Source organism: Cryptomeria japonica, chromosome 8, assembly GCF_030272615.1.
Source record: "Cryptomeria japonica chromosome 8, Sugi_1.0, whole genome shotgun sequence".
Classification (NCBI taxonomy): domain Eukaryota; kingdom Viridiplantae; phylum Streptophyta; class Pinopsida; order Cupressales; family Cupressaceae; genus Cryptomeria; species Cryptomeria japonica.
Genome location: NC_081412.1, coordinates 515,621,223 through 515,635,802, shown reverse-complemented (window position 1 = coordinate 515,635,802; position 14,580 = coordinate 515,621,223).

Here is a 14,580-nt window from a genome sequence, read left to right as displayed (position 1 = left end):
TGTTTGTTCTGTAGGTATGCTTGTTTTGTGTTGTGTGAAAGATTCAGTAAGTGGGCTTCCTCTGCCTTTTGAAGTACTGTTGATGTTGCACCTTTCAATCGGGAGTACCTTTGGTAGGTGAAGCCTGGATGTATACGTAGGTGTTCAATTTCTATTACTCTTGAAAGTGTTGTGAATGTTAGGCCTTGTTTCTCTGTTTTACCGATGTCAACTGTGGCAAAGTCTAATGTCAACCTCTATGATTTGTGAATAGTAATGCCCCATGCCATTGCTAGTGGAATTTGTGTTTGGTTTCCTCTAGTAATTGGTGGAATTGGGACATGTTTTGCATTATGTGGATCCCATGAAGGCCCAGTGTAATGTTAAAAAAGAACAACAACATATTTTGGCAAATCAGGTGGTTTGGAAGCTGCATCGTAGACAATTTGTTTGATTTGACCCAAAGCACCATTTACAAGGTCAACTTCTATCCATAAATTTGCAATAAGCATAATTTCCTGGTCTATGGAAAGAAGAATTTCAAATGCTAGTTGTTCTTCTTGATGTGCCTGCTTATCTCTTTGATGTGCAATGATTACTGTTGCACGTGCAATGGGCGAGTGCAATTGTGTTAACATTTTTATGTTGTGTGCACTTGAAGCTGCATTTGTTGCAAACAAATGCTTCTGTTGGCTGAAGTGATTATTCTCAGCAAGTGTCAAAGCATGGGTTGACCGCAACTAGAGGGATTCCCAGTCTATTTGCAATGGTGTTGAGTTGCGAATATTAAGCAATAGTTCACGGAATCTTATGTGTGAAGAACTTGTGCCTTGTTGACGAAATGGAATATCCAAGGTGACAACAGTATTGAATGTGTGCCATAGAGCCAGTGCCATTGAGTGAGATGCATATAATGGTCTATCCATAACTAGGGGAAGTTGTGCAAGATCACCAACCAAAATGACTGAGATACCTGCAAATGATTCATGTTGTCTATTGGGAAAAGCTTCTCGCAATATTTTATCAATCTTAATGAGTAATTGAGGGCCAACAAAGCTCATTTCATCTATTAAAATGTAAGGTAAGTGTTTGCATTGCTCTTGAAACATTAATAGGGAATGGCCTGTTAAGGGTTTGTATTCTTGAATAGGTATATGAAGGGCATCATGGATTGTGGTTGCTTGGATATTATATGCGGAGACACCTGTTGGTGCTAGTACAAGCAAAGGGTATTGTGCATGTTCTGTATTTGAATTTAACTGTCTGCGTATGCAGTCAATAAGAAATGATTTTCTAGTACCTGTTGTGCCTTGAATGATTAATCGTAATGGTGAAGAATGCAGGTTCTGTTCAGAACGAGTTTTAATAATATCAAGTGCAATCATTTAGTTTCGTGCAAGCTCATAGTTAGTAGGTGCATTTAAATGTGGGTTGGCAAGATTGTGGGGTTCTTGGCTTTTCTCTATTAAAATAAAGTTAGATGCTTTTGAATGTAGTGTTTCATCAGGTATAGAAGCAATCCAATCCAATTGTAGATCAAAATCACGTTTGCCAAGCATTTGAAGAACAACAACGTCAAAGTTGTTTGATGCTCCCATTTGTGACAAAAAATCCCATTCATACAGATCTTCATGAGTTGATTGATGAATATCTTCTAGTTGTAGCTCTTCACCATTTTCTGTGGTAATGTGTTCTTCAAAACCATTTACATGCCATTAGATGTAATCTGTACTTTGTAGAGCTTTCCAATTTATGATAATTTCTTTAGCAAAGCTCCCTATATGCAGAGGAATAATTTGAAATGGTTTGTAAAGAAGCAATTCACTCTAACAAAAACTTTCAAATTGTTGTCCTCTTCTAAAGGTAAAGATTTGTGTTGTGGGTAGACATTTACAATTGCGGGTACCTTTCTTTTCATCCATTTACTTGATTTACGATGCTCAGAGTATGTATATAGCTGGGCTAAACAAAGCAGAGTCAGGTTTGCTAATTCTGATGGTCGTTTCATGTAGTTTGAGATGTAAGATATTGAGGTTTGAGATTCTTCATCACAATTACCTATGCATTGGAGGATTCTTTTACCAACATTCAATGTTACAAATTGGCATGTGCAAGATATCAATGGGAGTTTAAGAAGCATGTGACAAGTTTCTTGTGCGCTAATGTCCCTATCAGCAACAATTCCCATGAGCAGCCTTTGGTATGCTAAGAGGATTGTATCATCTGAATTTGTTGATTCAACTATACATTTCAAGATATTAATATAACTTTTTGACTTTTGTTCAGTTTTGGATGCGTACTTCGAAATATATTGTAGAACTATTTTTTTGGAGCAGATAGGCTGACAGTCAACATTAACCCTCCATATGACAAGCATTGTTGGGTTATGTACATTTAGGCGGTTATCATTCCTTGTTGGTTTGTATGATGGGTTATTGTTGTGTTCTAATATCAGTGAGGATTCAAGTTGTTCAGGCCAGGGATCTTTGTACCGACATTAAAGGATTGAGTTTTTTTTCCTCAAGCAGGTATACTATGAACACTTTGTATGGTGGTGAGCAATGTTGAGTAGCTTAGTGTAATCAGTGCAAGGATCTGATTTGGATATGATCTCTGTATCTGCAAGACATGGATCTGAAATTGCAGGCATATATTGCATGTTCAAGCGAGCTTCTTTAGGACGTGGATTCCATGCTATGATGTACTGGTCAAAGAAGTGTTTAACTGATTGGATACTTGCATGATCTGACCAGTCAAGGTTATCAACATTTGGTGCTTCTAGCAACCAAAGAAAGCCATGTATATGTGCAGATCCTTGGTGTTGCCATTCATATCTGTACCAGTGGTCAATAGTTTTCAGTTCATTTGAAATCTTAAGTGCAAGTATAAAGTTGTAATGTGGGGATTATTGACTAAATTTTTAGTAAATTGTCTTCTGTTGTTGGGTGTAGTAGCTGACTTTGATTTTGGCAATAACTTATGCAAGTCTGGCCATTTTGTATCAGCTGAACTTAAGGTGAAGAACAATGTAGGTGCATCTAACTATTCTATCATTGATGTAAGGTCACGCCGAGACTTGCTCCAAAATGATCGTGTACCACACAATGAGGCTGCATATCGCATGATATGATTTGGTAATTCACTTGATAGTGTGTTTACAAGTATTCCTTTAGGCCATAAAGATTTCGTGGAAGACTATCTTGTAGATTAGTCTTAATGAAGACAGAAGCTGATTGCTGGGATCAATGTCTCATCATAAGATTGTAGATATAATATCTAAACCGAACATGTTGCCCAAATCTTTGATCATAGTATTTGATCAAGTGCAAAGCATATTCATTTAAATGTACTTGCTTTGTTCTTTGTTGTAGTGGTAAAGCTATTCTAGAAGGGAAAAGCGTTGGGAATGCCATGGAAAGGAGGCCCTCGGTATTGTACTCATTGATAGGTGATGTACTAATTTGTGGCCAAGGAATAACGTTGTTGTTGCTGTTATCTAGATGGAGGATGTTTTTGATTGCATCAAGTTCTGGTATTGATGATGGTAGTTGTGGGATAAATGAGGAACTATTCTCCCCGATTTGTTCTTTGTTGTTAATATTCAGCAGAGTAGAAGTATCTTCAACAACATCTTCTTGCAGGGAATGTACTGAATGTAGTAGCTCTGTAATGTTAGTGGTTTGCTCTGGCAATAGATGCACTGCATCTAGATCAATAACTACATCCTTGTAGTATTGATCATGTTTCATTTTGTAATCCAATGCATTCATGACGTGAAATCTATTCATGTAATAGTCATAAGTTAATCCTTGCAAATTGGTTCTACAAGCAATTAGAATTTCTAATTGGTTAAGATGGCGAGGCAATGTTATTGCAATTTCAAAAATATCTTGTGGGAAGTTTATTGTATGGCCAAAATATTTGTATTGACCTCCCCTTGCATGTGTTACTTGTAAAACAAGGGCAATTCTTGATATGAGCATTTCTTCTACTTGAGAGAGAGACTTTAAAATAAAAGGTTGCTCACCTGGGTCCATATTGTTTGATAATGAGAAGTGGTGCAGGCCTTTTTCACCATAACATCTCATGCACATAACTATGTGATTGACTTTTTTAATAGTCATGCCCACATACATTTCTTTGCAAACAAAACGTGGCTTTGTGACCTCCAACATATCAATCTTTTTGCGGAAATTAGACAACGTATTTTGAAACGAAGCAGTCTTCATAGCAAGTTCAAGAGCAGTAGAAAATGTTTTATTGAGATTAATTTGCTCAACATCATTGTTTTCTATTTCTAATAACTTTCGTGAGTTATTGGAAGGTGTATGTAGTACATGACGCTTCAGTTGTTGTTTCTTGGAGATATCGGCTCTGTTCTTTGCATAATAAGTTCTATTGGTCTGGCTTCTCTTCAATTTGATAGCATCAATTTCTTGAGGGCAAGGCTGGATAGATATCTAATATTTGAAAGAGAGCAGAGGTATGTCATAATTTTCATAATTGAAGGTAGTTAACTTTGAAGTATGTATCAAGAATGTATGAGAATTGAAAATTGCTTCATCTATGGTTATGTGATTTCAGAGGATTTGTTCTGTATGTAAACTGCTTTTATTGTGTTTATTTGTATCTCTAGTGATCTGTTCTATTGTTTTGTTGCTCTCGTTCACTCAACTTATATGTACACCTTTTTATATACTTGTAAATTACTTTACTTGAAATGTATGGATTCTAGAAAGTCACAAATTGACTTTGTAGTGTTGGATTGCGTAGACATGTTGCTGTTAGCAAGTTGGTTTTTCAAAAGGTAGCATTGTAATATAGGTATGCATATATATAGTAATTTTTGACACATGCACATGTATGTATATATACATATGAATTAAATATTCAAAGTGCTGCATACAAACATATGCACATATATAACTACACATGTATATATCAGAAAAACTAACACTATGAATAATAATGGTATATATATATATATATATATATAGATATATATATATATATATATAGCAGTGTATATATTTATAATTGTTTGTTGTTCTTAGTTGTTTCGTGTTTTTAAAAGCATGATTCTAATATAGGTATGCACAACTATAGTAAATTTTGATACATACAGATGTATGCACACATATACACATGTACATATATATATCATTTAAAAATTCAAAGTTTTGTATATGAACATATGCATATATACAACTACACGTGTATATCAAAAAGACTATAACTATGAATACTTATATATAGTTATGTACATATATGAGTATTGTTTTATATCTGTGGAATTATATAAGTATGAATAATTGTGGTGTTGTATTGTTATACAGATAGATATTAGATCAGAAAAATAACGATATACGTGCATATATGTGTAATTTTTTTGCAAACAACATAGTGTCAACACATTTAAAAGTAATGAGTATGACTACAAATAACTTATGTCAAGAGGTAAATCTTTCAAAGAGATAATCGGTAGATGTAAGAAATGTCCATATAGATATTTATAGAAGCAGCCTTGTCTTCGTAAAACATAATTGTTTGTATATGTAAAACTATTAAATATGTAAATTAGCTAATAGTATAATTGTATTGTAAACTGCGAAGTTTAATAATAAAAAATTATGCGTTATAATTCTAAGTCTGTGTACTTAGGCAACCAATTTCTACAAGTAGTGCATGGCACTAAGCTTTGAAGTCAAAAGGAGCAACTTTATTGACTGTCACTTTCATTTTTTATTCTGAATTATATGTCTCAGTAGAAACCAACAGTGTGAATGAATAGTAACGTGACAGTAGTCTCTTAATCGCCAAGGAAGGTGTCTCTGTTGTTGTTGCATCATTTTGTAGTGCATAAAGCTATTTTGTAGTTTTGTGTAGCAAGTGAATGCTACCCTCATCAAATGCAGTGGCCCATAGAGTACCTGTGGAATCTTGTAACTTTAGTGGCAAGAGGTAACTATAATTACAGTCTTGCATAGTGATTTGACATCTAGAGTAGAACCAAGAATCATCAACTTGTTGTGTACATTTTTTCTTGCAAGGCCTTCCATTAACTATTAGTGGACAAGTTGTGTAATAGAAATTTTGGTCATTTACGTTCACAAAGCGCAGAACAGCTAGCAAAGTTGTCTGAATTGTTTCTGGTTTGACGCTCATCCACTCACGAATTGAAGAAATTGTCATTCTTGTATATTTGCCATCTATGTGGATAGTTTCTGCAACAAAGGGTACAACAAGCAAAGGGTCCTTTCCTCTTAATGTTAGAAGCTCTGCTTCTGGAAAAGTTGGGTTGATATGTAATGTCATTGCAGTTGTTATGTTTATAAGCTTCCCATTGAAATAGCCAACATGAGCATTACGCAAAGCAAGGATAACCACACTATCATTGGTCAACATATTTTTCAATTCTAGGCCCTTTTGTTCTGCCATTGGACCCCATAAGTTAATGTCAATTGTTGAACCAAATAGATCATTAATTTTCACAACACGTTTTTGTGTTTGACTGCCATATTTCCTGTGTATAGAAATTATATCTCCAACATATAGAACTAGACCAATTATGTCAACCAACGTGTTATTTGTTAGATGAAACAATTCAGTATGGGTGTGAAAGGAGGACCTTGTTGATCTGCTTGTTCTTCGTTGGTGCAGTGTTTCAGTATGGATGCATCAGACAAGATGATTTCTAAATGACTGTTTAATTTGTTGTACCTTGCATTTGTCTCCTTAACATATCCCTTTGAAATAATATAATGTGAACCTATGTCCACACGGTTAGAGTGTAACTTAGCTATCTCATCAAAACATGTAATTCTAATTTCAAAAACCTCACAATCAACAATGTCAAAGCTAAACACATGGCCATTTTTGGTGGCTATGCTATATGCCTTAATTGGGCGTTTATGAGTAACTCTCTCTTTGATTGTCCATTTATTTTGGTATGGATTCAAAATTTTGATAGGGCTTATATTTTCAAAAGTTGTTGTTTGTGGGGATGGCAATTTAGTTGCAAACTGAAGAGATCGTTTAGATGTTGATGGTCTATTCTCAGACAAAATTTCTGGTTCTTGTTCTTTGAATAGGTATACTGGTTGACTAAAGAATGGGCAATCAGTTTGTTTCACTTCCAAACTAAGTATTACAATAGTCCTGTGAAAACAAAAGACTTCTTTTTAAATTATTGTTAATTATACAAAAACGAAATTAAAAAAAGATGAAACATATTGTATTTAATAACCATAGTTGATTTCCTACCTTGTGTTCCATATGTATTGGCATGTATAACTCGATAACTGGACTATTGTGCCTATTTTTAGAGTATCTGAATCTATCATAGTAGCATATTTAGAAGGCAAGATTGCCAACTGCATATATGTGCCATCAGATAACACTAATTTATGTCTGTCAGTATCATCTGTTGTGTTCTGCATTTTCTGAAATGACAAAACTTGTAGCAATGCTGAAGGAAGGTCATCCCCAGCATTGATAGATTGAATTGCAAAAGGGGTAGGGACATACTCTTGGGGTTTTGCCTACAAAAAATAATATGAACATAGAGGATTTAATTTTAATGGCAAGCAGCTTATATATTTCCTAACTTGTTAATGTAAAGCTTGTGTTAGTAAACTATGTAATAAAGCTATGTTATAGAGTATGCATCTACTTTTCCACTATGCTATGAAAAAAGGATGCATGTGGTAATGAAAAGGGTGGTATGGAAAAGAGTGATGAACTGTCCAAAAAAAGAGCATAAAAGCTTTCTATATTGAAAAGCTTTGATAATTTAGCTTACCAAATTGTCAATAGTGGAGTGCTCTATTGATTCAGAGGTAGCTGCTGAAGATGCCATTGTGCATATAGACCTTTTGAGAATTAAAAGTAAATTATAAGCATGATGAATTGTAATTCTTATATCAAAATACAATCGCAACATGATGTAAGCTTATCAAAGGTATATATGCACAAGCAGAGCAAAATTAACTGAGCATAGAGTAACGTTGTTACAATTTATTTTTTGTTTCAAATGGTAATGAATTGATCATAATGTGATTGAAACATGCATTGAAAACGATAATTGGTCATATGCTAATAAGCTTAAAAAACATTAAATACGACATCATGATTTACATACTTGAGAGCATATTAACAAAATATAAGTTCATCTCATCAAAGATCTTTGAAAATATGGGATGCTTCTGTCTGTTTCGAATATTAACCAAAATGTGAATGTAACTTTTCAAAGATTGAATAATTACAACAACATAGGACCAACCCAAGCAACCCATCCAAGCTCATTATCCTGGTCCATTTAAATACTTTGTCTCCCAATGTGTAAATAACCATTGCATCAACTAATTGTTCAGTACTTTGTATTGGTAAAGGTGCTAATTCAATACTATGTATGGTTGTTACAACACTACAAGATGTAGAGAGATTGACTGTTGTTTGCTTTGGTGATTTATGTTGGTAGTGGTCAATTATCTTTCTGAGGTTGCTCTTTAACTTGTTGCTTTCTTGCAACATGCTTTCAATTACATTGTTCATGTTCTTTGTTGCTTTCAATCTTCTATCCATTGTTGAAATTTGATTGTGTTAGCGTGGTTGTTTTTTGTTTGAATGACAGAGTGGAAATGCATTACTAAAAAAAGTGAATATACAAGAATAATACAACAAATCTTTAAGTAGATCACATTTTTTTGTGAATCATAATGAATTTACTATTAACTAACTATAAAAACTTGTAATAATTAGGCCAATACTTTAAGTATTGTAAATTGACTAATGAGTCAACTTACAAAGTTTTTAGTCTGCAAGAGAAGTGCTTAGTTGCATTTATTTTAGAGTATGTGTATATATATATCCATATGTATATATACAGGTATACATGTCTATATCAGTGTACATACATGTATACATATACATCTGATATATATACATATATCTATATGTATACATGGATACATATTTAAGTATGGACATGAATGCTTTCACTCTGCAAGGTAAGTATTCAGTTCTACAATTGTCACAAAATCACAGTTATAGACATCAATTACAATATATTAATGTTCTAAATATGGAACATTTGTTAGTGGATATTTATCTTCGAGATTAAAAGCCTTCATGTGCACAAAGTCAGTTATGCAATTTGTGTTACTCTGACCAAATGTTTTGTGGAGCAACATTATGTTTAATGTTTGCAAACCGATGCTGTCTTTAATGATTTCATCCCCAAGGATGTGCACGAATGTCGATGTTCTTTATGGCTACTTGCAACCCTTAATTCTAATTCTAATTTGTTGTTGTCAACAATATTTCGCTCTGCAATTTTCGGTCTGGAAATTTTCACATAAGGTTGTTAACTTTTGTTCTTGTTGTGACTGTTTTACTGGGGTTCTTTGTGACTTTGACAACATGAATGGTTCAAATTTGCAAGGTAAGGGTTCGTTTTATTTAAATGTGTTTTTGTTTTGTAATGGCAAAGCATTTTCGAGGTTGCTCTGTCAGTTTCAAGCCGTGGATGGTTTGAATTTGCAAGGTAAAGTCTGGTTATATTTATATTCTTTTTCATTTTCTAATGCATTTTTTGTGAATCTACTGTACAAATTTCTGGAAATAGCTTTCGTTTTATTTAATTTTGGTTTTTGTTGTGACTATTTTACTGGGCTTTGTTATGAGCTTGACAACATTAATGGTTTGAAGTTGCAAGGTAAGGTTCTGTTTTATTTAAATATGTTTTTCTTTTGTAATGCATTTTTCTTATAGTCTGTTTATTTTCTCCTTTCGTGTTCTTGCAGGGTTGTTGCTTTGTTTCTGTTGCTTAACTATTTGTGAGCGTCAATATTTCTAGTTTGCAAGCAATTTTCATTTTGTAATGCATTTTTCCCTTTCGTTTTATTTAAATTTTGTTTTGTTTTGTAATGTAGTTTTTTTATATTTTGCTTATTTTTCTCCTTGCATGTGCTTGTAGGGTTGCAGGTTTGTTTATGTTGTTTAACTGTTTGTGGTCGTGGCTACTTCAAGTTTAATTGTTGTAGGCAATATTTTGCTTTGCAAATTTTCACATGAGGCTGTATATAGTCGTGGAGTTATGTTTTGTTCTGGTTGTGACAATTTTATTGGGTTTCTTTGTGAGCTTCACACCATGAATGGTTTGAATTTGCAAGGTAAGCTTTGGTTTTATTTAAATTCTTTTTTGTTTTGTAATGCATTTTTTTTATAGTCTTCTTATTTTCTCCTTTCGTCTACTTGCAAGGTTGTCACTTTGTTTAACTCTTTGTGCACCTAAGTCCTTCTCCTTTGCGAGGTATTTTCCACCCTGGTTGTTTAATTGTTTGTGGATGTGATTACTTTCAGTCTGCAAGACAAATGTTCATCTTAAACTTTCTTGCATTTATTATGCCTTTTTTCTATAGTGTTTTTTTTTTGCGTCCTGCACTCGCAGGGCTCTTAGTTTGTTATGGGTGCTTGAAACTCTAAAATGTAATTTGTTTTGTTGTTGTTGTAAGTATTTTGCTCCGTAAATTTTCTTGTAACTTTTGATTTAGTTGTCGAGTTAGGTTTTGTTTTGGCCGTGAGTGTTTACTGTTGTGTGCACACGAAGGCTTTTATTTAGTAAGATAAATTGATATATATATGTACATCATGTGTATATATATGAACATGTATATATATAATTACATTTGTATAGACACACACACACACACACACACACACACATATATATTGGCACTGTAAAAATTCCTTTATGCTTGTAGGCTTGCTACTTTGTTTATGTTATTTAACTATTTGTGGACGCGACTACTTTCAGACTACAACATAAAGTACCCTATGTACATATACATACGCACATGTCTATATGTACATACATGCATATATATATGCGTACATGTGTGTATTTATATACATGTATAAATACCTATACATACACGTATGTATATATATGTACATATGTGTATGCACATATACATATATCAGCACTTGAAAGTATTCTTAAAAAAACAATTATATATATACTTTGTTTATGTTTTTTAACTGTTTGTGGACGTGACTACTTTCAGACTACAACACAGTCTTGTTCGACAAATCTTACACACTTTACAATGGAGTTATTAAAAGAGAGATTTAATAAAACCCTATATACACATATATAGAGATATGTATATATGTACATATGGGTATGTACATATACATATATCAGTATTGCAAAGTATTATAAGGAAAACAATTATACAAATAGTTTATTTATGTTACTTAACTATTTGTGGACGTCACTACTTTGAGACTACAATGCAGACTTGTATCAATAAATCCTACACACTTTAGAACATAGTTATTAATACAGAGATTTAATAAAACCCTATATACATATACATACACATGTGTATGTATACATACATGCATAAATATATGCGTACATATGTGTATTTATATACATGTATACATGCACATACAGATATATATATATATGTACATATAAAAATATCAGGACTACAATGCATTCTAAGAAAAACAATTATATATATATGTATGTACATGTATATATATACGTACATGTGTATATATATATATATATATATATATATATATTGGTACTCTAAGAATTTGTTAATCTTTGCACACATAAAGAACGTCGACATTCATGCACAACCTCGGGAATGAAGTCATTAAAGACAACGTTGTTTTAGAAACAGAGCACACGCATGGAGATGACCACAAGGAAGCTATAATATATGTGTGCATATATATATATATATATATATATATATATGTTTATATATTCATATACATATATCATAATTGCATATATATTTAGGTTGAGCAAAAGTTATAATTCTTAAATAACATAAACAAAGTCACAACCATGCAAGTACAGTACGTAAAAGAACAAAACACCTTATAAAATAAAGGACTGAAAATTTTGAAAACTTGAAATTCAAAACTGAATGTTCGGTGAAAATTTTCAAAGCAAAATATTCTTGAGAACAGCAAAAGAAATTACATTTTAGGGTTCAATCGACAAACTAAAACTCTTTTAACTTAAACCAGAATTTAATCGACAACATAATGGTCAAAACCTAAATACCTGTCAAAGTGAACAGAGACGTTGCAGACTGAAAGTAATCACGTCCACAAACACTTAAATAACATAACCAAAGTAACAATCCTGCAAGTACATCATGCCCAAAAATAAGGACGCTATCAAATAATGCATTACAAATTTTGAAAACTTAAAAAGCAAAATAAACAAGTACCTGGCAACGTAAAACCATTAACACCGACGACCTCAGAAACAAGCCCAATAAAACAGTTCGCATTGGTGCACATCACCGGGGATGAAAAGATTAAAACAAAGCAATAAAATTAAATCAATAAATATCGAAAGATTAAAACAAAGCAATAAACTTAAATCAATAAATATCTGCAAACAACAAAACCAAACTAAAACCCTTTTAACCTACAACAAAATGCACAAAGTACCAAGCTTGCAACTACACCAAACCTGGAAATAAGCAGAGTATACAAAAATGCATTACAAAACCAAAAAGAATCTAACTAAAACTAGAACTTACCTTGCAAATTCAAACCATTCACTCAGAGTGACAACACAACCTAAGTCAACAACTATATCCAAAGCAATGCGAAATTGCCTAGCAAACTGGAAGTAGTCACAGCCACAAACAGTTAAATAACGTAGACAAAGTAACAACCCTACAAGCAGACGGAAGGAGAAAATAAGTAGACTATTAAAAAAAACATTAAAAAACCCCCAAAAATTTAAATACAATCCAAGCTTACCTTTTAACCTACAACAAAATGCACAAAGTAGCAACCTTGCAACTACACCAAACCGAGAAATAAGCAGAGTATACAAAAATGCATTACAAAACCAAAACCAATCTAACTAAAACCAGAACTTACCTTGCAAATTCAAACCATTCACTCAGAGCGACAACAAAACCTAAGTCAACAACTATATTCAAAGCAATGTGAAATTGCCTACCAAATTGGAAGTAGTCACGGCCACAAATAGTTAAATAACATAGACAAAGTAATTTGCAAACCGAAATATTATCGAAAACAACAAAACAAATTATATTTTAGGGTTCCAAGCGGGCATAAAGAATCTAAATAAAATGGGAACTTACCTTGTAATTTCAATAGTCACGCCCACAAGTAGTTAAACAACATAAACAAACAAACAACCCTGCAAGGACATCAAAGCATTCAAGGCATGAAGCTCATACAACGAGAACAAAACCTAACTGCACGACTATATACAAACCCATGCAAAAATTTGCAGAGGGAATATTGCTTACAACAATAAAACAAATTAAATCTTACGGTTGCAAGCGACGAAACTTACCTTGCAAATTCAAAGCATGCACGTTGTGAAACTCACAAAGCAGCCTTGAAAATGGCTTCCAAAGTGGAAGTAGCCACGCCCACAAACAGTTAAAGAACATAAACAAATCCAGAATCCTGCATGCACACATGAGAAAATTGCTTGCGAATTGGAAGTAGCGACGCCCACAAACAATTAAGCAACAAAAACAAAGCAACAACCCTGCAAGCACACAGAAGGAGAAAATAAATAGACTATAAACAAAATGCAATAGAAAAGCAAAACATATTTAAATAAAATGGAACCTTACCTTGCAACTTCAAACAATTAACGCTATCAAGCTCACAAGGAAGTCCAGTAAAATAGTCACACCGAGAACCAAACCTAACCAGCAAAACAATCACAACGAGAACAAAACCCAACAATCTATGCGAACATTTCCAGGCTGAAAATTGCAGAGCGAAATATTGCTGACAATAACAAAACAAATTAGATTTTAGGGTTGCAAGCACCCATAAAGAACATCGACATTCGTGCACAGCCTCAAGGACAAAATCATTAAAGAAATCATTAAAGATAGCGTCGCTTGGGAAACATAGCGCACGCACGGAGACGACGAAACTTACCTTGCAACTTCAAAGCATGCACACCGTGAAACTCACAAAGCAACCTCAAAAATGGCTTTCAAAGTGGAAGTAGCCACGCCAATCCAGAATCCTGCAAGAACACAGGAGCAAATTGCTTGCAAACTGGAAGTAGCGACGCCCACAAATAGTTAAGCAACAGAAACAAAGCAGCAACCCTGCAAGCACACGGAAGGAGAAAATAAACATACTATAAACAAAATGCAATAGAAAAGAAAAACATATTTAAATAAAACGGAACCTTACCTTGCAACTTCAAACCATTAACGTTGTCAAGCTCACAAGGAAGTCCAATAAAATAGTCACACCGAGAACCAAACCTAACCACCAAAATAGTCACAAAGAGAACAAAACCCAACAATCTATGCGAACATTTCCAGAACGAAAATTGTAGAGCGAAATATTGCCAACAACAACAAAACAAATTAGATTTTAGGGTTGCAAGCATCCATAAAGAACATTGACATTCATGCACAGCCTCGAGGACAAAATCATTAAAGACATCATTAAAGACAATGTCGTTTGGGAAACAGAGCGCACGCACGGAGACAACGAAAAGGCACGAGCACGTCAGCAACCGGAGGGAGAACGCCGACGGCAAGACAT